General features: G+C 34.3%; 1 non-coding gene and 1 pseudogene across 2 annotated transcripts; one reads left to right on the top strand and one right to left on the bottom strand.

Moving 5' to 3' along the window:
• Positions 1–2,777: 2,777 nt before the first annotated feature.
• On the bottom strand, positions 2,778–10,040 carry LOC18438982 (uncharacterized). Its single transcript, XR_002281776.2, has 3 exons — positions 9,770–10,040; positions 7,197–7,295; positions 2,778–3,269 (listed from the first exon to the last, which is right to left on the bottom strand). It is a non-coding gene; the product is annotated as an uncharacterized LOC18438982 (transcript).
• A 12,506-nt stretch (positions 10,041–22,546) lies between these two features.
• On the top strand, positions 22,547–23,994 carry LOC148780534 (putative glutathione S-transferase; annotated as a pseudogene). The gene is made up of 2 exons (XR_016040587.1): positions 22,547–22,941; positions 23,338–23,994. The product of XR_016040587.1 is annotated as a putative glutathione S-transferase (transcript).
• The last annotated feature ends 3,950 nt before the right edge of the window (positions 23,995–27,944 follow it).

The following is a 27,944-nucleotide window of genomic DNA, read 5'->3' as shown; positions in this document are numbered from 1 at the left end:
TAAGATTTGTAGTAGTCATGCCGCCTTCTTCAACTTGAATATTGAAAAACCTGTGGGTTACTGCATTGATCAAGACACAAAGATGATGCACTGAAATTGTGAAACCCTTGAGGAAAGGGCCGTTGTATGTTAATTTTTCAACCACATCAACTTGCTGAAATTGCTCAAACATCATGTTATAAAATTGCTCAAACATCACATTAGGGGACATCGCATATGCTTCTTGAAAATTGAAAAAATGATCATGCAACATGTGGGTTATTGCATTGATCAAGACACAACGATAGTGCACTAAAATTGTGAAACCCTCAAGGAACTGGTCATTGTATGTTGATTTTTCAGCCACATCAACTTGCTGAAAGTGCTCAAACATCATGTTATGAAATTGCTCAAACATCCCATTAGGGCACATCACATATTCTTCTGTTTGTTCGTTATGCATCTCTAAAGGCTGGATCTCCTCTGGGATAAAGTCAACATATTGAGTTTCCACCTCTCCATCAATAAGAAATTAGATATCCTTGTTGCGTCAAGGATAATTTATTTCCTTTCATCTTGTTTTTTATCAAAAAGAGGAAGTTCATCAAAGATGGGGTAACCTATGACATCCAATAATGATGATTGCAATGGAAGATCCAAAACTACACGTCCTTCATCTTCAATTGGTTCTTCATCAAACTTAAGCAGATCAAGTTCCCAACTATGAGAAAATAGATCACACTCCTGATCATGAGGCTTCCTATACAGAGCGTTGGCATGGAACAGGTTCTTGAAAATAACGTCTGACTCACTACCGTCATCATAGTGTGTCGAAGCTAGTTTTTACTCCAAACACAGGGTTATCTCTTATACTTGCCTTCTCAAGTTCTCCATCGCTCGGAGACCTCGGATGTTTCGTTCTCACTTGATGGGTTGAGTCTCGATGCCAGGCCATAGACCTTGTCCATGAGCCATGAAGCCAATCGATGAACACCATGATCCACAAGAATCGACTAGCTCTGATATCACCTGACGCAGTATAAAATTTACTGGCGAATACCACCAAGCAAAAGTAACCACGTTTAAGAGAGAGAAACAAAATCGGGAAGGAAATCACAAGAAGAAAGAATGAAATGCGCAAATACAAGTATTCCGACACAGGCTCATAACATAAGAGAAGAAACAGCACCCACAAAGGGCCTCTCTATCTCTCTACAAAAAAACACTTCTTTCTTTCATCAAATTCAATTCCATCTCCCTTTACATGGTGCATGCCACCTTTTATACATTTAAATCACCTCCTCAAGTGACTCTCAAAAGATAACTCCTAATATATGTTCCTACTAAAAACTAAAAACGATAGCTAACCAAAATAAATCGATCTCTAGATTCTTTCCATATTCTTCAATCCAAATTCCTAAAAGATAATTACAACTCCCTACTTCATCCTTGTCACCTACATGACTCATTATTTTCCATAGTTTCAACCTAACACAAAAAGATAATACTCCCTTTAAAATAGAAAACAAAATATATTTCTTAAAAACTAAAGATAAATACCTTTTACCCCCACCTATTACAAGAGAAACTTTCCTAAACGAATTAAAGGACAACCTTCCTCCCAAGCTAACTTCATTGTACTTACCTTTTTATTTCAAAAGAATACTGCAAAAGAAATACTCTAACTTTCTAAATAAAAGCTCACCTAGAAAATACGGACATTAAGGAGCCATTGAGGGTACCTGAAAATATATTGCCTATGAAATATTACTGTTGTAATAAATTACTAGCTTAAGGCATTTTCTAAAAATAAATTGTTGTTGTTTCGGTAGTATCTAGGTACAACCTGGGAAATACATCCTTACTTATTCCCATTTGCAAAGGGAGTAAATGATACATCCTTTTGGGAAAGAAGCTCTTTCACCACTAATACAAGCAGAGCTCATAACCCTGCATATGCAAATCCCAAATTTCATTGTTCTCTCCTCTTAATGCATTTCAGCCAGTGTTTAAGAATGACAAGACAAAACTGGCAATCCTACCGAGTCGATTATTGTCCAATACCTTGGCCAGTCTGAGTCAAAAGTAAAAATTTGATTTGATTGAAATTAAGTTAAAATCAATTCTTAACTAATTTGGCATTTTTGGATTAGCCGATTTTAGCTGTTGCTAAACAAGGTTGGACCAAAGAGTTACTAAACAAAGTTTGTAGGGCTGGCAATGAGCCGGGAAGTGCACCCCGGCCCGCTCTAAAAAGCTAGAATGTGGTCTAAGGGCTAGGCCACAATACGGCCCTTTTTTCCTTTTTTTTTTTTTTTTTGGTTTTGGTTGTACTTCACCTATCCCAGCTCTAATAGGCTAGGGCTTCTTTAGCTTGGTCCGGTCCAAGCTGGGCTTGGGCCAACCCTATAGGGCCTAAGTTTTGACTTGGGATATGACTGGTCCGACCGAGGCCCAACTCATTGCCTGCCTTGAAGTTTGAATATTTTTTAATATATTTAATATTTTAAAACCATTATCCTTATTTTTTTATTCCCTTTTTTTAAATTAGATCCCATAAGTTTGACAAGTGACAAGAATAGGCGGTGGTGAGACCAGCTTTTACTCATTGAGCCCCTCATCAATTAAACACAAAGCTAATTTTTTTATAACATTATTTCAAAATTTGAACAAGTGCCAATACTAGGGAATTTGTTGGTGGGAGGGTATTTACATGGAAGGAGCGGCTTCCATATTTAACGTCAAGTTTACATGCTTTCTGAAGCCGCCTCTTCCATTTTGCAACTTCCATGCATAAGTTTATTTTAGTGGAACTTGAATTTTTCATTAAATTTCTACCAATCAAACACACCTTGAAGGAAAACTTTAAACAAGAGTTGTGAGACATAGCATGAGACAATGAAATGCAATTGGTACCCTTCATTTGATTAAGAGGAAGTCGGGCTTCCAAGTAGGGCTTCATGGCGACCCCTAAAGTAGGAGACAAGCTCATCGCAAGATGGAAACATCTGCCTGACTTCTATGCCTCTGAACCCTTCGATCCAAGAATGAAGGACCAGCATTTCCTCAGGATCATAATACTGTATTCCCCCAGCTTCCCCTAGTACTCCCATGCCGAACCTTATAGCATTAGCAACTATGCAAAGAAACCCACATGTTTCTCCATTAAAAACGTTCCCGTTGAGCTTGAGCCCTCCTTCAATGTGTTTTAGGCACTCATGAACCACTTTGAGGGCCTTATCTTGCACCTCTCCTCGTGTAGAAAAAGTTTTCCAGCAAGCAAGTGAACACTGTCTTTCAAAAAAAAAAAAAAAAAAAAATTAAATAAAAAACGAGAAAAAGCGATGATCACATTTACTGTATGAAATTGTAATGAGGCCATTATGCCGGCCTAGAAATAAATCCTCTGGCCAATAGGAAGGTTATTTGTTTGCCTAGTGTTCAAGAGTAAATTGGTTATTTCTCACTTTTCATGGGCCACTAGCAAGTGTATTTCATGGCACTAATTCTCATGTTACTTGTTTCTGATTAAAATACGATATCCAAATTGGAGGCTCTCTTTCGTTTTATAGATTTTTTTATTTATATTATATCTATAAGGTTGGTGTTTGATGAATAACGCAATTAAACATGATAAAATACGCATTTTTTTACCTTCATCGCTATCTTCTCTCTTTAAATAAGAGTGTTTTTAAAGCTTCACATAGATGAACAACGAATGAAGTCTATGTGGGAGTAAGAGAGGAGAGAGAGAATTATGAGATTTTTTCTTTTTTTCCCTTGTTGCATTGGATTTGTCCAAATTCAAATGGTAACGGTTAAAATAAGGCCAAGCTCTATAGGATAAATAAATAAAGTTTCATCTCAAAATTGAGCAAAAATTATAGTTTTGGTATTGAAAAATCATCAAATCAATCATCTTGACCTTGATTATTATGGTTGGAAGAAACTCGGATTTTAAATCCTAAAGATAATCTACATTGTAATACATTATCTAAACCTCGCATTTTCAAGTATACCCTTTTTATTACTACAAATTTTTATAACCGTTGATGGAAATAGATTTTAGATCCACCTTAGGGAGTTCTCATGCCCAAAGTGTTATCGGTGAGATTTCAAGGTGAGGCTTTACATTTTTTTACAAGGCCTGAATTTTGTAGAAATTGCATCCAATTCAAGTACACCGTAGAGAACAGTATTCCCTTTAGGGTTTTACAAGAGAACAGTATTCCCTGACCTTTACTAAAATGAAGAACTAGTATACTATACTCCCTCGGGAGGATAATATGCATTTACTCCCTTAGGCGAAACACTTATTTGGGATAATTTTTTTATTTGAAATTTTGAGATCCATCTAATAGAAGTGGATGATTATTTTCAAAGAAAAAAAATTGAATTTTGAGTTTTCAAGCATCTAGCTCATTCACTCGATGGTTCTAATGCAATTTTGGGATGGCATTTTTTTACTCATATAGAGTGTAAGAGGTTTAATTTTTTTTTATTTTTTTTTTTTTAAAGTTGGTTGTTGGGTTCTAAAAATCGCTTCCCCAAAATTTCACATTTTAAATACATTCCTATCTTAAGTTTTACCTGAAGGAGTAGATGGATAGTACACTCCCACGGGAGTAGGACATGATTTAACTAAAATGAAATGCACTACTTATACAACAACAAGAGATTCATAATTGCATAATAAAGCTCTTCTAGCAGTTCTTTTAAAAATTGTCGATTAGACAAGGGATGGAATACATAGAGTGCCACACAATTCCAATTAGAAGAACCCTATAATCGCCCCATTTTCTACATCTTTCTAAAAGTTTATTTATCAGTGCTAGCTCTTTTGGACTTGGGTACTCCATGTTTTTGTTGGGATATATATATTTTAGGTTCATATTGATATACATCATTATGAATATATATGTATATATCTCTTGATAAGGTTAGGTATCTAGAAGATGGAGACCAAGTTACTTGGTCAAGTTATCATACCATAATTATTTCTTCTAATTGTGTGATTGTCCTCTATATAGAGAGGTATTTTATCTCTTCTAATTGTGTGATTGTCCTCTATATAGAGCGGTACTTCTTGATGTAAATATTCATCCAAAATAATGAAGATGTAGCCAGTTAGCCTTTGGATCCGTAGATGTAAGGCTTCGACCTGAACCACATAAATGTTGTATTTTCTTTTTTTTCTCTCTTTATTCTATAATCCCACAAATTCTAACATGGTATCAGAGCCATAGACTCCTCGGCTCAGACCTGATATCGACAAATTTAAAGATCTGATATCGGGAAATTTCAAGACCATCTGTAACCACCGATCCTTGTTGATGTGTTGGTAGCATGACTTTTATTCTCCCATGATGTCCAAGGATCAAGTTGGTAAAAAGAGGGAGAGAGGAGTGATGGTGATTCCAGGGTTCCCTGTGAACGATGGCGATGTGAAGCGAGTGCTGAATATTATACAGAGTTCCTTGCCTAAAATTTCAACTGCAACCGTTGACCTCCAAATCATTGGCATGGATCAATTTGCTATGGCAGAAGAATTGGCTTTTCTTATTAAAGATAATTTACCTTGTAAGCATCTCATTCTTTCAATGGAAGATGGCCTAGTCAAATTCCTTCAACGAAATACATGCTTCGAGGCTGTCTTGGAGCCGTATAAATGAATCGTTACCACCGAATTCTTCTACATCATCTTGCAGAGCTTTTCGAGTTAGCACATGAATCTGTTGGTGAAGGAGACGATCGCCATTTAAATCTAGATTTGAATGGTATTTTTTTTAAGATGTGGGCTTTTGTCTAGAAGCCCAATATCATTGGCTTTTTTTTTTTTTCTTTTGATATGGTTGTACTCAAAAGAAAAAAAAATTGTATTTTGTAAGTTGGGTATTTCTTTGCATCCACACCCAACTTGAGGGGGACAGTATAGGAGATATGGAGATGAGATGAGCAGAGATGAAGTCAACATCTCTAATGTAATCACTATGTGGACAAGAAAATCCAAATTCTAGATCAGTCCAATTACTATGCAAAAGGAAGTTATGGTTGGTGATCAAGAGTTCCGTCTCCAGATGAAGAGATGAAGATGATCGAATTTCACAGTCCTGCTTGTTGATCAAGAGTTTTGTGTCCAAATGAGAAGATGAAGATGATCGAATTTTTTTTATCCTGGTTGATGATCAAGTTTTTCGTTTCTTGATCTTGTTTGATGATGGAGCTTTTCTTTGCTCCATCTTGTGTGATGATCATCATGTTTTTCGTTACTCGATCTTGGATGTTTTGAAGAGAGAGAAAGAAAAATCATTTTCTTTTAGAGAGAGAAAGCCTCTAGAAAGAAAAGAAGCCTCTAAAGAGAGAGATCTTCAGAGAAGCCTCTGAAGAGAGAGATATTCAGAGAAGAAAGTAGAGAGCCCAAGAAAGGTTGTTTCTTGGAAGACCTTAGCGAGAGAAAGTCTCTAGAAGGAAGTAGAGAGCTCAAGAAAGATTGTTTCTTGGAAGACCATGGTAACATGTGATTTCTTTTTTGGTAACTTAGTATTATTCACACTCGAGCTGCTTTGTGTCAAAGCATCTTGAGTTTGAGGGGGAGTGTTGAGATATAGATATCTTAAGTTCATATTGATATACGTCATTATGGATGTATATGTATATATCTCTTGATAAGGTTAGATATCTAGAAGATAGCTACCAAGTTATTTTGTCATCAAGTTATCATATCATAATTATCTCTTCTAATTGTGTCATTGTCCTCTATATATAGAGGTACTTCTTGATGTAAAGATTCATTCACAATAATGAAGATGAAGTCAGTTAGGCTTTGGAAACCGTGGACGTAAGGCTTCAGCCTGAACCATGTAAATGTTGTGTTCTTTCTTTTTCTCTCTTCATTCTATACTCTCACAAATTCTAACAGTTTTGACTTCAAAATTATCAGAAAATGAAACCACAAAGTCACGGATTTTGGAATGGAGGTTTGTCGCGGCTCTCTCTATCTATATTTTCAATTTCTTCATCTTCTATTCCTTGTTTATCATAATGTGACGATTTCTCGTTAATCAAGTTCTTAAAGGAGTTAATTTCAATCCAAATGAATCCAATATAATGATAAGGAAAATTTGGTCAAGTCCGCTCAGACTCACTTGAGTTATTCGGCCTTAACGGGGTCCCATATACTCACTAGGTTACTTAGAAATTGTGTAGTAGGGACTCACCCGAGTACTCTCGAAAAAACTTCAGGCAAGTTCCATGTACTTGAGCTAGTCTACTGTGTATTGTCTCAAGCACTTTTAATATAGAAGAGAATGTACCACCTGTAGAGAAAGACAGATGTCATAATCCCAGAAAAATCCGCTTCGCAATTAGTGTAACAACATCACACTAGCCCAAGACTCACAATCAAAGAGATAGAAGAAAAGCAATCAAGATGAGGTAGAAGAAAAACTTGCATTCAAACATGAAAAATGGGGTACACAAAGACATTACAATCTTAACACCCAAGATTAATCTTAAAACATGAGACCCAATTTTTCCCATAATACACTTCTCTTTAAATAGATGTTTTTTACAACTATATTTACTCCAAAAACTACCCACTTGCAACAATAACTACTAATCACCTAGTAGCTTCATAACTTTCCACTATACAAACTTACAAATATAGCCTCCCTACTTCACTCATAATAAAATAACAAAAAAATTAATATCATTTCTAGAAAATACACTTTAACAATTTTAACACCACCTCCTCTCTCTCTCTCTCTCTCTCTCTCTCTCTCTCTCTCTCTCTCTCTCTCTCTCTCTCTCTCTCTCTCTCTCTCTCTCTCTCTCTCTCTCTCTCTCTCTCTCTCTCTCTCTCTCTCTCTAGTGTAGGGCATAAATTTGCCCTTGTTTTCGTCACTCTCTTATAATATTTAAATGGGGGCCTTTTTTTTTTTTTATCATTCCTATCTCTAAAAGGAGGACACAAAATGCTGATCCCTTTCATTCCTCTCTATAGAAAGAGCCTGAAAGCTGTCCCCTTCTCTCTCTCTTGTACACACACTTGAATGATGGATTGGATGTCATTTAGTTCTAGATAGCCACATCCAATCTCAAGAAGTTCAATCTCTCTCTCTATCTTTTTGTGTGTGTGGGGAGTGGGGGGGGGCAGGGGGAGGGGGGGGGCGCAAGGGATGGGAGAGGGCGGATTTGAAATATTCTTGTTTCATTTCTCTCTCTCCCCCACCTAGAGGAAAAAAAATCCTCTCTCTCTATCTCTCTCTCCATTTCCCTATTTCCTTTTTTTGAGAAGTTCTTGAAATATTTTTTTTTGTATTTGGCATATATTTAAGGCATTTTCACGTGATGCAAATCCATTTGGACTCTCCCGAGTAACTTGTCTCAAGCAAGGACCAAGTCACAAACCCAAGCAGAGTAGTTAAACCTTTACCATAACTTCTATAAGTTTTCTTGATTAATATGTATTTCTTTGAGTTGACTTGCCATGTCTTAGTTGAGTGATATCTTGCTTTAAGTGATTTTGTATTATTTATTTATTTACTCATTAACTCTTTTTTAGTTTTAGCCAAGACTTTAGTAATTATTATTTTTACAATTGGATCCATTATCATTATAATTAGTGTTTCAAAAAGTAGATTGCCAAGGCAAACCAACATTCCCAAAATCTAGACGAATTGGTGATCCAGATCGAAGAAGCGGACCAATTATCTGATGTCAAAATAGGGCCCCAATAAAATTTAAACAATAATTTCACTCTTGAAAATAATAAAATGAAAAATAATGAAAATACAAAATTGGTGATGACTGGGCGATTAGAATTGCTGAGGGGGGGTGGGGGCGGGGTTTGAAATCTTCTTGTTTCATTTCTCTCTCTCTCACTGCCTAATAGTTACTCTCTCTTTTCCTAAACCCTCCTCCTTCTTTCCACCCTTTTTCTTTTTAAAAAAGAAAAAAATAAAAATAAAAAAAAAGAAAAAGAGGAGCTCCCTTTCTCTCTCTCTCTCCATTTTACCTGTTTCCTCTTTTCCATTAATCAAAGAAATTGAGAATTTTATTGTCATCCAAATGACCTAAATTCGTTGTTGGCCCACCGAAACGTTGAAATATGGGGCCACTAAACACTTTTCCCTTGGTTTCCAGGATGACATTGTCATTTTGTTGGAGCATGGAAATGAATTCACAATTATTTGGTATGTCTTTAGGGTCCTGTGAATCTTTCAAAAACAAGAGGTACGTACCTCTGAGAGGAAAAATTCCATCTTGCATATGGATTTAGAATATGAAAAGTCCAAAATTGTTTCGGGTGCGCTGCAACTTTCGGTACATGCTCAAAAAATAGTGCAGATCAATGATCGGCAAAGAATTACAATGAATTGTAAAAAATAGAGCGCATATTACCAAACATTCATTCTTATAATGGTTTAAAAATAATCAAGATCCACACAAATAAATAATTTCCAAAAGTCGATTTAGAATAAAGTGATAAAACAAGATGGCATTACAATTTAAGCTGTCTTTAAAGAGGTTGCAAACATGCATCGTATATTATAAACAGAAAGTAAAAAACAGCCCTTCATAAAACCTAAGATCCATCTATCCTTCTTTCTTTCACTTTTTCATTTTTATTGATAAGATGTAACATCAACCTCATGGATGAGACCTACTCAATAAGAGAAAATACTTGGTACGATTCTAATCCACAAATTCAATCTAGAAACTTGTTCATCTAGATTTAAGAGTCTTAAGACCTTCAATATAACGCACAACAACAAATTTCAAATATTACCTTCTCATCGATGAACTCTGACCAGAATCGAGCTTGAGCCCTCTCGTACGGATCCTTGGACAGACTGGGATTTTTTGGCCAGGTTTCCTCTATGTATTCTAATATTACCACCGATTCACAAATGGTTTTTTCACCATGAATGAGCACAGGAACCTTCTCGTGCACAGGGTTGGTCTCCAAGTTTGAGGGCGAGTTGTACCCTGTGAACAAATGGGCTCCCATAAGTTCCCAACAACCTCACTCTTTGCTCTTCGGACGCCATTTTTATGCGAGTTAGCAACACTACTTTGCCGCCTTTTTATAGAAATTTTGAGGCCTCTATTTGTGCTTCCTCTTTTTTCTTTTTCTTTTTTAAATGTTCATTAAATATTCATAAAGACCTCTTTCGTACGGTCTTTGACGTCAACCTTGACCTTTTCGCAGTGTAATATCTAGGCTTCTTTCTTTTTAATTTTGAGAGCATGTGTCATGCTCCCTCAAGAGCATACTATATGTTTACTCTCTCTGCCAAAACACTTTATTGGGAGATTTCTTTTGTGATATGAAAATTTGGGATCCATCTAATTATACTAGATGATAAATTTGGATTTCGAATTCTTGATCATCTAGATCATTCCCTCCAAAAATTGGATGGCTCCAGCACAAACTTAGGATGCCATTGTTTAGGCGCTTAGAGAGTGAGAAATAATTTTTTTTTTCTTTTTCCTTTGAGTTTGGTTTCCGGTTCTAGATATCATATCCCCAAAATTTGGAATCTAAACGATATTTACAGTATAAATTTTGTCTGAGGGAGTAAATGAATAGTATACTCCTCCAAGAGTGGGAATTCTTTTTTGTTTTGTTTTTGCTTATAGTATTGCTGGACTTGCCCAAGAATTTGAAAAGAAGAACGTTAATTAATGTTTATTTTACCAAAAAGATTTGCTGCTTTTGTAAGGAGTATACTATCTATATACTCCTTCAAACAAAACTTACATTAGGAATATCATTTAGATCCCAAATTTCCAGGACGTGATCTATAGAACCTAACAATCAACCTTAAAGGGAAAAAAAAAAATTATCTCCATCTATGTACCAAAAAAATAGTATCCCAAGATTGTATTGGAAACATCTAATTTTTGGAGGAAATGATCTAGATGTTCAAAAACTTAAAATTAATTTATTTATTTTAAATAATAATTTAATTATAATTACATTGATAGCAAAATTTCAAAAGAAAAATAAAAAATCATAGGTGTATTGCCCGTGGGAGTAAACTTATAATATGCTTGTGAGGGGGTATAATGTATGCCCTCCTTATTTTATGGGCCGTCTTTTAGTAGTCCCACTATGCGTCCTCTCTAACATTTCGAGAGTTTCAAAGGACCGCAAAGATATTAAATACCCGGCGTACAGATTAATTGCTTCCCAAGTTTTGTGATTGCGCTTATCGAGCAGTTTTGGAAAATCCATAAAAATGACTATTTGAATATTGGAAAAATCCTCAAATAGATATTCTTAACCTCTAGGTATATATGCATATGACAAAAAAAGATTTAAAGTCAAGCGAAATGTATACATATACAAGAAAATTTTGAAGTAACATAAATAACGAATCTTGCAAGGCATTATCTGTAGTTCTTGGTTAGGATTTGCGCTCTCTCTCTCTCTCTCTCCATTTCTAGGTGTCTAAGCTAAACACCAGTTAGAAGGCCGTTATTAATCCTTAAAAGGGCCCAATGATCTTATTTATGAATGTAGAATTTACTTTTACAATTTTAATTGACAAAAAGAAAAGTTTATATAAGGTTGCAACTTTATACTATATAGCTAAGGTGTATCTCAAAAATTGAGTAGAAAATATTGTTTTAAAGTTGGAAAACATTCCACCTGATTATGCCAACCTCAAGATATATGGTATAAAAAAAATAAAAATTAAGTCCTAAAAATAATTCATCTTGCAACAAGTTATCAGGACCATCTATTTTCAAGATATTCAAATATTTCTAAATTGCTCATTTTGTACCATTTTTAATTTTCAAATTTCATAGATATAGAATAAAAATAGATATTCAAGCATTCATAAAGTTTTCGACCCAAAAATATATATCTAGAAAAAAATTTAAATATGTGCCTTACTTTCATAGTATAAGAAGGGCACATTATACAAACCTCACCCTTGATAAAATTACCATCTCAAAAATTTTCAATTTTTTTTTAAAATGCCCATATTCAAGATTAGAAGTTTTGAAAATGAAGGGAATTTTGATAATTTGAGCCACTTGGCCCCAAGTATATTGCAAAAACATCCTAGTTTTTATTTTCTTTGATATGCAAAAATGTTTTTTTGAAAAAATGCTCGTTGATAGGTGTTTGGGAAATGAAATGGCCAAATGTCCAAAATATCATGTCACACCCCAAGAATTTACAATACAGATATTCCTGAGATGTGACTGTCAAAACATATATATACATATCTTGGTAGGACAAATTTACAGTGGAGAATTCTTACAAAGTAACAAAAAAAAGCTTAAGCACAACTACAATGTCTTCCAAAGTTGATCCTGATGAACACTCAAAATGAAACCGCAGTTATCCTGAAAAAAATGTTTACCATAGTTTGATGAGTTGGGCTACTCAGTAAGTGATCATCATAATCCTAAAAATAATCATGGTTGAAACATATCAATATTTTCAAAAAGGAGATCTATTAACAGAAATGCATTAACAGTTTCATTTTCAAAAATGCATAATTAAGTATAATCCGAATAATTGAAATGCATATAACATTTTAACGGCAGTGCATAATTCAAAAGATTTTACAAATCACCCTACTGACGTCCCAAGTAGGTCACCTATATACCCCATCAGCATCCTGATGGATCCACTTAATCCCTATCGGCGTCCCATATAGGTCCACTTAATCCCTGCAGATCCACTTATACCTCACCGGCGTACCGGATGAGTCCACTTAATCCCTACCGGCGTACCGGATAGGTCCACTTATACCTCACCACTGGATGAGTCCACTTAATCCCTACCGGCGTACCGGATAGGTCCACTTATACCTCACCACCGGATGAGTCCACTTGCATACTTAAAGTATTTCTAAATCTCTTTAAATATTCGAAAACAGCAATATCATGTACTCAGCATATCACTGAAATCATTAATATGAATTTCACTTAACCCATTAATAACATTCACTTTCAATAACATTTCAAAAATAACCAGTCAAATATTTTGGGCTAAAATTTAGAAAGGTAGCAGTTCGTAAAAACATTCTAGCATAATTGCCAATCTAATATGGCTCTAGTTAATAAAACAAAAATACATATAATGAGACCATTTACTTTTAATACAAGGAGGTCATAATTATCATTGCAAGTTAGATTTGAAATCGGGTGGTTAAGGATGTGTTATTGTTTAGTCACAAAGTCCATGACAAATTTTCTCGAATTTTGTGATATATTTTTATCTATTGGATTTCACATACAGTGGCTAAAAGTGATTGTGACATCCTTGTATGAAAAAAAACAATGGTCTTATAATATACAATCCCTTAAATAAATAGGCCAAAGAATCCATGCCCTAATTGTCCCGTACAACCAACCTAGAACAAATGAAATTTAGGAATGTTCAACAATTTTTTTGTGGAGGTACTCTTTTGAAATCAATTTCAAAAGCAAATTCTATGGTGGATATCATAACAGCGTTTAAAGGGTGATATTTATATTATTAGGTTTGGTGATAATCAAAATCACTATAACTATATTTTCCTCAAAAGATTAAGGGTATTATAACAAAAAAAAAATGACTTTGTTGGGAAATAAGAAAGAAGTTTAGTGATTTTATAAAAAGGGGTTAAGGAAGACATAATACTTATCCTTTAGGGTTCCTCCTTTTAGGGATCATGAGAAGGGATTAGATGGGTCTTCAAGATAGAGACCAATGGCCTAATAGATAGAGGTTGTTTTTCTCATGAAGGGCTTTTTTTTTTTTTTCTTCGGTAAGTGCCCAGGGAAGTTTTGAGTTGGTAAGGTTTTCACTTCTAGAAAGAGAAAGTCTCTTGGTTGCTCTCAAGATTAACTTTCTGATAGTGGTGCAGTGGTAGGAATGATGAGGTTAATCAATGGTATTGCTCGATCAAGAGAGCAGGTTTAAAAGAGTAGATTGGTGAGGAATATTTTACTGATGTTGGGATAGAGGTGTATTTCTTATAACCCAAAATTGTAATCTTCATTGTTATAGTGGATTTCTACTTGCTAAGGCTGGGGATATAAATTTATGGGGTGAAACACGTAAATCGTATGCCTTTATAGTGTGATTTTAGTTTTTGCTCTATTTCTTTCGCTTGATTTATAGTTGTATTCATCTATTTTACATTTAGCATATTGTCTACATAATCATGGGTGTGAAAGAAAGACTACTAATGCGATCTTGCAGGGGAATATATATTTTTTATTTTTCTTCTTTTCATCTTTTTTCTTTTCTTTTTCTTTTCTTTTGACAAAGATCACTTACAAGTAGTCTTATTACAATAATTCTTGCTTCAAAGAAAACAAAACTAACAAATCCATGATCTTAAAAAACTTTGATGCCATTAAAGCAATTGTCTTTAAACAAAGAAAATATCCACAATTCGTATGCTTGGAAATATAAAACCAATATAATTAAATATAACAAGAAACAAAAATAAAGAGTGCCGGAGATTACCTCAACCGGACTTATTACACCCCACACCGAGTACCCAACATCCAATGGCGCGGGATCAACAGTTTAGCTTCAATCTCAAATCGGGAGGGTAAATTTTGGTCAAACTGAGTATTCATCATTAAATTTCTACAAACTCTAACCCCCAAAATTTTCTTGACAGAGCATGCCCCTATGGGAGAGAGAGGAGAGAGAGAGCTGTAGAAGAGAAAAAAGTGTGGAGAATAGGGAGAGGGTGCACCATTATTTATAGAGAAGAATTAGGTTTAGGGTTTCTTATAGTTTGCCTATTTCTTGAGATTAAATGTAGACCGTTGATCAAAGTGACCTGTGGGGTGAGAAATCCGAGTCATCCATTCTATAGATGGGCCATCAATATTGTGGAATGTGCTTGGACCATTATCCCTCTTTCTTTAAACTATTTTCCCATCAATATATTTAAATAAATTGAATCCTATTAAATATTATACATTCCATAAAATAGCCTATTCTTCCCATACTATTCAAAGATATGTCAAGTCAATATATGCTTTCAATATTTAGGATAAGATGTAGTTAATCTTTTCCATATCTAATATTAGATCCGACAAAATACCTTTCCTAAATTTGAATACCTTGACAACAAAGCAAACAACCATGAGGTGGGACTTGCCACCCATGTGTGGCACGTGTAGGCCCCACCCACCTGGTACATGGTGGGCCCATGTGCACTTTGGGCCCCCATGATATTTAACAAATTAATTTCTAAAATATTATTCGAATTTTATACTTTTGTAAAATCAATAACTTTATTTTTATATGTCTAAAAATTATAAATAAAATATCAAAAGACTCATAAAAATTCAAATAATAATTCTAAAATAATTTCTATCATAAAACAAACATAATTCAATTAATATAATGAGAAATTAATCCATATGGTTTAGGATTTGAATTAACAATCATGGGGCACTCTACCTTCAACTGTGGACTACGGATCACACTTGCTTTATCAGACCGACGTAGTGTTTTTCATGACCCACAGTCCAAGCAGGGGCTCATTAGCAGGTCACCAAAGTCTGGCTGATGAGCTAAGGGGTCGCAATCCCAGTCTGTGGATTTCAGGTCGTCCCCTAGAGAAGAATCAAGGTCAAAAAGACTTATGCGACCACAGCTATATGGCGCATAGAGGTATCTCTCGCATATGCATATGCCTCACCCTAAAATGTGGATATCTGGCTTTCTCGAATGATCTATCGATATGTATGTACGCCATGTGATGGATCATGGATGAAGTTTTGGCCCCCGTCTCTGTAGGCCCACCATCAAATAAAAGGGTCACACAGTCCCTCAGCTCATTCATCCAGGCATAAGCTCCGACCTCATCGAGGGATAACCCAAAACCCGTCTCGATTTATTCTCTATGCCTAGATACCTTGGGTTTTCCAACCGACTAGCTTAGATCGTCAAGCACAGTCCAATATCAGCAAACATCGTTTGCTTAGTATGGTCCATGACAGACCACACTCCCATTAAGTTCATGTTCCACTATATTATTTTATTTTACAATCACTCATAATGCCTTTAAAGGCCACATAAACCCAACATCTCCCACTTGGCCTTTGAAGGCTTTACATTCTCACTTTCTTTCATTTCAATCTCTTTCTCCCAATTACAATCTCTCTCAAGCATTTTTACTTATTCTCTCAATATATTAATCATGACTTTCGACATCAATCATTTTACAAAAGGATTTATAAAGGCAACACATTTTTCTCTTTGCTGCTCGGATCTCATCCCAAAAGTGGTCGCAGTTCATCTTTCACAACGCATCACGAATCATGGACGCAAAAGACCATCACGTACCCTCATCGCATGAGGTTGTATGTTCATGGACTCAAAAGAGTTTTTCGAATAAGCTGCTCCTTTTTGTAGTCATACAACCAGCACTACACATTTGGGTTCTATGGGTGAACAACATTATAGTATGTTGTTCCATTCTATATGTCAAATACTAGCAGGTGCTCCCATTGGAATATTTAGTTTATTTCGATCTTTCTCAATCTCACCTCATTCCTAAGGTGATAAAAATATGGTTTTATATGCTTGGAGTTCTTATGACTCCTTTGACACGCATATCGTCGTCGTGCTGTCGTAGAAAATTCTTACTGCCTCATAACGTACGAGGTAAAAGTCAAGTCGATTAAGAAATTTATTAATCCATATGACCTCCTCGATCACCAAAAAGCACGCTACGTACTCTGCCTCCATAGTGAACATTTGTGTCACATCCTGTTTTCTTTATTTCTAAGAAACTGCACCCCCTCCAAGTATGAACACATATCCAGATGTAGACTTCGCATCATCTGGATCCGTGAGATAGCTTGCACATGTATATCTGAATATCCAAGCAGCTAAAAGAATGTGGGACTGTAGCAGCTCCCACTTAATTATTGCACATACAACATATACATTCGAAACATTCTTATGCATATACCATGAGGTAGCAAATCAAGTCTCATATAATATGTAATTCAATACCCGTTGGTTTCACAATATGCAAAAACCTTCATGAACCACAAAGGTTCAACCATACTAGGCATCTTGGTAGTCAATTCATACAAACCAAGTTATCTAATCAACACAACATGTGTCAAGGAAGCCTAGCATGATGGAATTCCTACAACATTCCCTATGGTTCGAATTCCTACAACATTCCCTATGCTTCAAAGTTTTAGGTAATCAAAAATTCTAAATAACTAGAAACGTAATTCAAGGCACATAGATATTTTAAAAAAAAACAATGCATGATAGTTTTTCTCACACTTTTATAAATACCTTCAAGACACAATGCTTTTCTTTTTAATAACAAAAATTGACTTGGTATATATATATATATATATATATATATATATATATATATACATAAGCAATAGTTATATAATAATATGACAGTTTAAAATGATTTTCATAAGGACTTAATGGACCTTGCATGACTATGTGGTTTTCTCAAAACTATATTAATAGACTTAGGCTTTTCTCAAATCATCCAATTTAATTTTAAAACACATTCTTAGTCTTCATAAATCATTTTAAAGCATTGACCTTTAATTTCCTACCATGTCAAGTTCATGGCCACAAAAACAAATCATATATATTATCTTATAATTTTATCCAACATAAAGCATGACTAAAAAACGTCTATTAAAGTCTTGACAAAATACTTATTTTTTTGGCAATTTTGGAGATTTTATCAATAGATCATCTTCACATGCAACACATCATATTATAGACATTATTGAGAGGATGGTCACCAAAATCGAATTCCAACAAAACACTCCCTTTGTACTTACATATTTGAATGAGCTACACCCATCTCTCGTGTTTCATCCTTAGGGCTCAAAGCCCTCGATCAAATCACATCTCCATGTATATCACTACCGTAAGTAGTTTATACTCAAGCACAAGGAGGCACAAAAACACAAGGTATTCAAAACCAGCTTTTTCAAATTTATTAGCACTTATCTCTCAATGTCCATACACTCCATATGTATTCATAAAACAATTATAATCAAAGCATATTAAACAAATTTATTGAATCATCTTTCCCTATATGACATTACCATGTAATGTGGGATAGATTTCAAACCTCAAAACCATGTAATGTGGTACTTGGGTTTTCTTGATTCATTGTTTTTACTTGTTTAACAAGCTTTTGTGATCTTAGAAGTGCACGCAACTGATAGAGAATATATTGGTTATCCGTTTCACATGTCACGAAGTGTCCATCTCTTCGGCACTTGGATTCTCCTGTCTTACACCGTGAAGAAAATCTCTTCTCCATCCCATTATTTCAAATATCACAATTTCAATTCTCGAACTAATCTGCAGCGTTTCTATGCTACCATCAAGTCTCTCTTTTTATCCCTTCATTTCGAAGAAACCAATATGATTTTATAGGTATTGTGTTTCTTCTTCTTTATGGTATTCTCAGATCGAATACTCTTCACATAGAGTGTCATATATTGCCAACTCTGTATCACCTCTATCTGAAGTTTCATTATAATAAACCATACTCATAGCACACTATAAAACCTTTTTAAATGAGCCCTAAAAAATATCTCCATAATTAGGAATCCAAAGATGTGTCTTAACATGCGACATCTTTTTAATTTACTGCAGAATAGAACTTGAGCATCTCATGATAAAATATGATATCTCTCAACTCATAAAGAGTTAATCTTCGAATTCTTTTGAGTATTGAAATAGACTCAAAAAATATAAAATAGTACTCAGTTTCATCCCTAAATCATACCATTTAGTGAGTATTTATTTTAGTGACATTTACGTCACAATGCAATTTTTTCAGTTGAAAATCAAGTTGAGCACCTCTCAATAACAAAATTGTCTCTCAATCCTCAAAGAATTTCTTCTTGAAATCTTTTGTATTGTATTGAAAGCTAAACTCAAAACTAAATCATAACATTATAATGTGAATCCCAAATAATAATTTTCTTCAAAGAAATAACTAAGTGACATTCATGTCATAAATTAAATCATACTACAGAATTTCAGGATGAATACTATCTAATAAAATTATCTTTTCTCTCTACCATCATGGAGTTTTCCTTTCAAACCAATTTTTTTAAAAAGTAGATACATAATAGTAACACATATATTTCCACAAGCCTTATATCACTCTGTTAAGTAGGCTTGATTATTCATTCCTTCAATGAAGGACATACCAAACTGCAGAAAATTCAAGATAACCTCTCTTTAATCCAAAATTTTTATTCATCTCTTCCCATAGATATTTCTCTCTCAAACAAATTTTACTAGAAACTAGACTTAGAATGGAAGTTTAAAAACTTAGTGTGAGCTATAAAACATTCTTTTAATAATAGAAATAAAATCTTGACTTCTAAATCATAGAAATAATTTTCGTTGTAGAAAACTGCACTTGCGCATCCTTCAACAAATCGATCATATCTTTTAAATCACAAGGAATTTCTTGATGAAACGTTTTTTTTTTTAAAGTTAGACCCAATTTTATAAGTCAATAAAATTTCAGCAAGAAATAAAATCATATTATTGGTGGAAAAAATCACCGAACTCAGTAGATAGTTCCTAGATTTTACAGGGTTAGAACTAACGCCCTTCATTGATGAGTCCATAACTTTCAATTCCCTTAAGATTTCCTACTAAAATTTTATAGGTAGATCCTACTCTCAAAGACACACAATATTAATGAGGTAAGCAATAGAAAAATACATCATTATCATATCACTGCTCCAAAATAGCCCAGAATGCCTATTATGCAGAGTGCATTTTTTGTGTTTCCAATAATTTTTAACTGTGGGTTACTTGACCACAAAGGTCATTAGCTTTCATATATCTCATTCCCAAGCTTGATCTAGACTCAATAAAGAAAAAAAGATAACTAATGACATCAAGATACCTTTCATAAATTTGAATAACTAGCAACAAAGCAAACAACCAACAGGTGCGGAAGGCCACCCATGTGTGGCACATTGGGCCCTACCCAAATGGTACATGGTGGGCCCATGTGCACTATGGGCCCCATGATATTTAACAAATTAATTTTTAAAATATTATTTGAATTTTATACTTTTGTAAAATCAATAACTTTATTTTTATAAGTCCAAAAAATATAAATAAAATATCAAAAGACTCATAAAAATTCAAATAATAATTCTAAAACAATTTCTATTATAAAACAAACATAATTCAATTAATATGATAAGAAATAGATCCATATGGTTTAGGAATTGGATTAACAATCATGGGGTACTCCACCTTTAACTGTGGACTACGGATCATACTTGCTTTATCATACCGACCCAGTGTTTTTCATGACCCACAATCCAAGTAGGGGCTTATTAGCGGATCACCAAAGTCTGGCCGATGAGCCAAGGGGTTGCAATCTCAGTCTGTGGATTTCAGGTCCTCCCCTAGAGACGAATCAAGGCCACCAAGACCTTATGCGAACACAGCTCTATGGCACATAAGAGTATCTCTCGCACATGCATACGTTTCACCCTAAAAGATGGATATCTGGCTTTCTCGAATGATCTATCGATATGCATGCCGTGTGATGGATCATGCATGAGGTTTTTGCCCCTGTCTCTATAGGCTCATCATCACACACAAGGGTCACACAGTCCCTCGGCTCATTCATCTAAGCATAAGCTCCGACCTCATCATGGGATAACTTAGAACCATTCTCGATTTGTTCCCTATGCCTAGATACCTTGGGTTTTCCAACTGACTAGCCTAGATCGTCAAGCACAGTCCAGTATCAGCAAATATCGTTTGTTTAGTATGGTCCACGAAGGACCACACTCCCATTGAGTTCTTGTTCTACTATATTGTTTCATTTTACAAGCACTCATAAGGCTTTTAAAGGCCACATAAACCCAACAGGGTAGGATCCTGATATTTGGGATTCTCGGTCCTGCAAGCGAAGGGTGCTCAAGAGCCCTTCACATATTATGTGTCGACCTTAAACAATTAAAGTATTGTACACCCCCTGCTGAAAGATGCAGTTCTGATAATGAAAACACTTAAAATGGCATGAAAATATATTTTATCCCTTGTTGACAAATTAGATCCAAAAGGACTTGGTCGTTATGCGTCTAAACCCGCATATGTAGGAATGTGAGCTTATTAATAAATATACTTTTGAAATGGATTTTTAGACTTAATTTTTAAGGGCATGTAATCTCTTACATGAAGATCATGAATATGAAAAAATAAGTAAATTTTAAAAACTAGAAATAATAATTTTAGTAAGAAAACATTTGGACCATGAGTTTCCATTGTTTTTAGATGGAACACCTACTTGCATCATCTTTAGGATGGATGCTTTATACTTTTTAGATCGCATATGTAGTTATGCGGTCCAGCCCGCATGAGACAATTTTCGGATCCAAAAATATGCAGTTCGAGTACAAATATAAAAACTTGAAAATCCTAATCTATATAATGTATTATGAGATGCAGTATTTTTGTCTTAAAATTCATTTTTTTTATATATTTACATATACAACTTTAGATGATCAATTGGAGAGTTTTTCAGCTTTGGAATCACTTTTTTTTTTTTTTATGGGATTTGAAAGCGCATTTTACTTGTATGTTATATGAAAGTGCACTTCATTTTTATCTAAAACAGAAAAATTTTATACAAGGGTGAGGCCTTCAACAATCACATTAAGACGCACCTCATAAATTCACTAGAAGAGGTTTGTTTTGATGACTTAAAATCTTCAAATTGATCATCTTGACTTTAAATGTTCATAAATCTGCTCCATCTAAATTATTTTTTATAATTTAAATTTTATAATTAGAGATAAAATAAATATTCAGGCTATTGCAAAGATTTCTACTAATGAAACATATGTTTGATACTATTTGAAAGTATGCCTTATTTTTATTATTTAGGGCCTCAACCATATACAAATAATTATATACAAACTAACTCTTCGAAAATTATCAGAAATATACATTAATTTTCGTTTAATTAAAAAAAAAACTCTCAACTATTATTTTTTACCAAAATAACATTTGCCATAAATGTATTACCGTAATGGCTACCGCATAACAATACTTTACGATAGGGCATTGAGTATAACAATGTTAAAGTCATTTTGGTAAAAAATAATATCAAAATTAAAAAAAAAAAAAAAAAGTAAAGTATGGTGGAAGTTTATAAAAGTTGGGAGTATTCTTTAATTTAAAACTTTAAACCCTTTAATAACATTTTTCATAAAACAAAAAGAGAATCAAATCACCAATGATGTGACACGTTGTACTACTGTGACCGTAATCGCACTGGTGGCATCGTCGGTGATGTAAATGGACAGCATGATCATCCATTAGCATTATCATCCGTGACGTAAATGGTCTGCAAGTCAATTGCGAGAGAGAAACAGTGAATTTAGAGAGAGAGAGAGAGAGGGTGTCAATTTTTTAGTGTAGGAGACATAAATGCCATGTGGCTCAAACTTTCTAAGGGACCCACCCACAACGTTTGACCATGGGTTGTTAAAATTAAAGCCACCTCAATACCACAAATTTCCGGACTTGATATTTTGGCAAGACACAAATTTTAGGGTTTCCAGGTATAAAATGGAACAAAGAATGGAGAACATGAGCACCACTACTTAGCAATGGCAAAGGAGCACAAAGTGAGGTTGTTGGGGACATGGAGAAGCCCATTTGTTTACAGGGTTCGTCTCGCCCTCAAACTCAACGGAATTGAGTACGAATACATAGAAGTCGACCTCAAAAATAAGTGCCCCCTTCTAGAATCCAACCCTGTGCACAAGTTGGTCCCTGTGCTCATTCATGGCAATAATCCGGTTTCAAAATCAAGTGTGATCTTAGAATTCATAGATGAAACATGGCCTGAAAATCCTCTCATGCCACAAGACCATGAGATAGCCATTGCTCGATTCTGTTCCAAATTCATCGATGAGAAGGTAAAGTTAACAATTTGGGCCATTTGGCCTTCAATTTCTTTAAAAGGAAAAGTATATACATAATAACTGTTATAATTATTATTATTATTGGGACAAGGAGCTCACAATTACCCTAATCGTTACCCTGTGAAATTAAATAGCTGGGTATATATTTTTGCCTCGAGGTCCAAAAGAAATTTTCAAACTTTTCGACATGCTCCAAACTCTGCAATTTCCCAATAGACTGTTAATGCATCAATGGTGAAGTCTTATATTATGGTCTCTTTTTATTTTTCATGTCATAATGACCACTAATGAGAAGAACAAGTTATTTTGTAAAATAGTTGATGTTAGCATGTGAACATTTATCTTGAACCTTGGCATATAACCTGATTTCCATTTTGTTTTTCTTCAAAGATAGCCATACTTGCCCATGATAACTTGATCAGTGGCTCACAATTTTTATTTGTTCCCTTCAAACGGTGTATGGCACCAATGAGGACGGTTCTCTCAACAGACGACGAGGAATAAGAAAAGGACATGACGGAGATTAAAGAAGCTCTTAAAACCCTGGAAGGGGCCCTTAAGGGGAGGTTCTTCGGTGGAGAAGTAATCGGTTTTGTTGACATTGCCGCTAGTAGTCTAAGCATCTGGTCAGAAGTGCTTGGGAAAATAGTTGGCGCAAAATTCATAGATTCTGAAAAATTGCCACTCTTACGTTCTTGGTTTGAAGAGTTCACAAGCATTGATCTGCTCAAGGAGAGCTTTCCTCCTTACAATAAGCTTATCGCCACCCACAAAGCTCGCTGTGAAGACCATCTCGCAGCAAAATTTTTTCCGAATTAATTATATCAGTCTTTGAGTTTCAGAGTTTCACTTGGAGATTAAAAATTATAGCAAGAAAAGGTCGAAAGACTTAGCTTGTGGAAGATTTCTTTGATCACAATTTGCATGTAGAGTTCAGTAACTAAGAAGATTGTATCTTATAGGTTATAGTGGTTGTCGTTTAAAGCATTATGATAAGGTGCTTTGATCCTCTACTTATCTAAAATGAATACTCTAAAAATCCTCAAATAACATTCTGGTTCCTAGATAGAGATGAAACGGGGGCTGTCATTTTTTGGTTAAGGAGAATTTGAGAAAATAAAGAGAAGGATGTGAAGACCTTCCTATTTTTAGCCATGCTAAAGTTGTTCTCTCAAGATTGTATTTTTCCGTTTTACTAATAAAAATTAGTGTAAACAAAGGTAGACCGGCGCACAATAATCCTCGGGATACTTGAAAACAGAAGGGTAGAAAAAATTTTCACCAATTATTTCAGTAAAAAAAACGAGTATACAAAACACCAGAGTTGCCTGGCATGATTTTAGAGCGAAAAAATGACTAGCATGATTTTAGAGCGGGAAATTGAGTAGAAAAGTGTGAGAGAGAGAGAGATGAGAAGAAAAACAAAGTGAGGAAAACAAACATCTATGTCTAGAGTGGCAAGTGTCTTTTCATTTGAATATGTGTGACTCTTAGTTGTAAAGTACCTATTATTGAAAAAACCTGAGGGAAGAGATGGACCCACTCCTAAGATTAAGGGCAGTGTCTTTAGACTATCGATTGCAAAGATCAGGCTTTTAACTGTGAGAACTCTGTAAATTTATGTGTACCTCTCCATGGCTATAAAAGCCTTCTTAAAGAAGGATGGAGGAGGTCGTTCTCCAACGTTTCGCTTCCTCTTGAAATCTCTGAGGAAACATGGCCCTCTAATCCTGGGAAGTAGGTGGTTACTTTCTAGCCATTAAGTAATGGCACTTTCTCTCTCTAAGAAGCCTCTTTTTTTTAGTGATAACCATTAAATTATAAGAGAGAGAAATATTGTACGTTTAAAGGCTCCATGACCACACACACGTACCAACATCTCCCACTTGGCCATGAGGGCCAGATATATTGAAATATCATAAAGTCTTTACCACTTAATGAATTTAACATTTATGTGCATATTTTTGTCACGAGGCTTTCATGCAAGTGCGGTTATAAATCTCATAACAAAAAATATCCAAAGTTATGTCATGGTTTTTCACGCTAATGCAGTTTTTTCTCTCATGACCAAGACATCAAAAAAATATCCTATTTGGGAGTTCCTGATTTAAATATTTTTAAGTCCCATCAAAACTACATGCTTTGATAATATTTCTACACTCAATCCCTTTGTTAAAGGGTCAGCAATCATATCTAAAGTTAGTAAATAACTTACAGTTATTTCATTCTTTCCAATAATATAATAAATATAATGATAATCAATTTCAATGTGCTTCCCCTTGGAACTGTAAGCTCCCTTTCTAAATGATGAAATAGCAGCATGATTATCACAAAAAATTTTAACAGGTCCGTCGGCTATATCCAGCTTCAAATCATTTATGAAGCGTTTAATCCAGACGGCATAAGTTGTAGCAATGCTACAAGCAATATACTCGGATTCCATAGTATACCGAGCTACACGACCTTGTTTCTTACTAAACCAAAAAACACATCCACCACCAAAGAGGAATACAATTCCTAAGATTGATTTTCTATCATCTGAGTCTCCTGCAAAATCTGCATCAGAGTACCGAGTAACCTCTAAGTTATCAGCCTAGAAGCACAACTTGTAATTTTTAGTTTTTTGAATATATCTGAGTATCGTTTTTACAACTTGCCAATGAGCCATCCCAAGATTACTCTGAAATCTACTTATAATACCATATGCATGACTCAAATCAGGTCTTGTACACAACATGACATAATTTATACATCCTACAGCTTGAACATATAGAATTCTTTCCATTTCAGCTTTGTCACTATCATTTAATGGACACATTTTTTTTGATAATTTTAAGCCTTTACAAACAGGTGTATCTATAGGCTTACAATTTTCCATCTTAAATCTCTTGAAAATACTTTCTAAATAATTTTCTTAAGATAAACATAGAAGTCTTGAACTTCTATCTCTTGTTATCTTAATGCCCAATACATATGAGGCTTCTTCCATATCTTTCATATCAAAATGGGAACTTAGCTATGATTTGGTACGGTTAATCATGTCAATATCATTACCGGCTATCAAAATATCATCCATATATAATGACAATATAACAAAATTGCTCCCAATATTCCAGATATATATATAATGGTCTAACCTATTAGCCAGTGGTTTAAAAATCGTCGAGTCGGCACGGAATCGGCCTATTTGAACCGGGGATCAGTCATCCCATGTCGATTCTTTTGTAAAATTGGGAATCGCCCTATTCTAGAGAAGAACCGATGATTCTGTACAGTGAATCACTGAATGACGGCATGACTCACCCGGTTGACGTCATCACTCGCCCGGTTTTGTGCACGCGCATGACGTCATGAGTCACAAGGGGCATTTTTGTAAATTTTTTAGATACAATGGGCACTCCTTGTTGTAAATTTTCGAGTTACAATGGGCACCTATTGTCAAAAACACGTGCTCCATCACAAACCCACACTGCTACGTGCGTTTCGTGCGCCACAAGCTTGGTAGCATAAGACTATTTATCCTTGCCAAATTTGTTCTGCGGGTTCGATGTGGGACAATTGCGCTAAGGTAATAGCTCAGAAAGAAATAGGATATAATTATTCAGTGGCCTCTTTGTATCACAACTTAACATTTGACGTGGTGGTCAGAGCGTTGCTTTGTACGTTGGACGTTGCAGGATCAATTCCTGCCCAAGTGCCATCATTCTTTCATAAACAAATTAAATTTTTCTTTTTTACAAAATAATTTTTTTTACAAAAAAATAAAAGTTTTTTAATAAAAATATAAGGCTCTTGTCAAAAAAAAAAAAAAAACGTAATACCACAAAAAACAATTTCTTGTCAAAAAATAAAAGCTTATTGTAAAAAAAGTATAAGGTTCTTTTAAAAAAAAAAAAAAAAGGTAATACAACAAAATTTCTCCCTTGTCAAAAAATAAAATTTTATTGCCAAAAAATAAAATTTTATTTTAAAAAAATATAAGGTTCTTGTAAAAAAAAAAATAATAAGGTTCTTGCAAAAAAAAAAAAAAAACAAAAGGTTATACAACAAGTATTCCTTGTAAAAACAAAAAAAAAGGTTCTTGTTAAAAAAAAAAAAAAAAGTAATACGGCAAGAATTTCTTGTAAAAAAATAAATAAAAAGTTATTGTCATAAGAAATAAATGGTTTTTGTCAAAAAAAAATATCAAAGGTAATACAACAAATATTTATTATAAAAAAATAAGAGGTTGGATTTGTTATTATTTGTATAATAAAATAATTATAAATTGTAAACCAACAAGTTCAATTTCAATATATAATGTTCTCCACCAATTCGAGATTTTGGTGGGCATTTTTTATTGATTAAAACCATTCTTTATTATAGTCCATCTATGATTATATATTTTATTCATGATAATTCTATGATTTTTCTTTTGTGTGATGTAAATTTAATAGTCAAAATAAGTTCATACAGAGAAAAAACATATCAATATTGACATATTGATGAAAAAATAAAAATTAATAATGTAGTACCCCGTTTTCTTATTGGATTCCTAAAAAACAACATTTATAATGAATTTTAATAATTTTTTTAGATTTTTTTAAAGCTTAATCCAACCGATTCAGCCGATTCCCAATCTGGATCGCCGATTCACCGATCCGAATGGATTTTTGGGGTGCCCGATCCGGGCCACCGATCTATTTTTTAAACCACAACTATTAGCTATATAACCAATTTCAATTATTGCATTATGAAAAATAAAGTACCATTGCCTAGAAGACTATTTTAGACCATATAAAGATTTCTTAAGTTTATATATTTTGTCTTCTTGGCCTTTAATTACATATCCTTCTGGTTGTTTCAAGTATATATCTTCTCTTAATTCTCCATTTAAGAAAGCTGTTTTGACATCCATCTGAAATAATTCTAGATCATAATATGCAATTAAGGCAAGGATGATCCTAATCGATAAAAATTTTGCTACTGGAGAATAAGTTTCTACATAATCTATGCCC

This window comes from Amborella trichopoda, chromosome 9, assembly GCF_054954075.1.
Source record: "Amborella trichopoda isolate Santa Cruz 75 chromosome 9, AtrichopodaSantaCruz75HAP2 v2.0, whole genome shotgun sequence".
NCBI classification, from domain to species: domain Eukaryota; kingdom Viridiplantae; phylum Streptophyta; class Magnoliopsida; order Amborellales; family Amborellaceae; genus Amborella; species Amborella trichopoda.
This window is presented reverse-complemented; position numbering and strand designations above follow the sequence as displayed.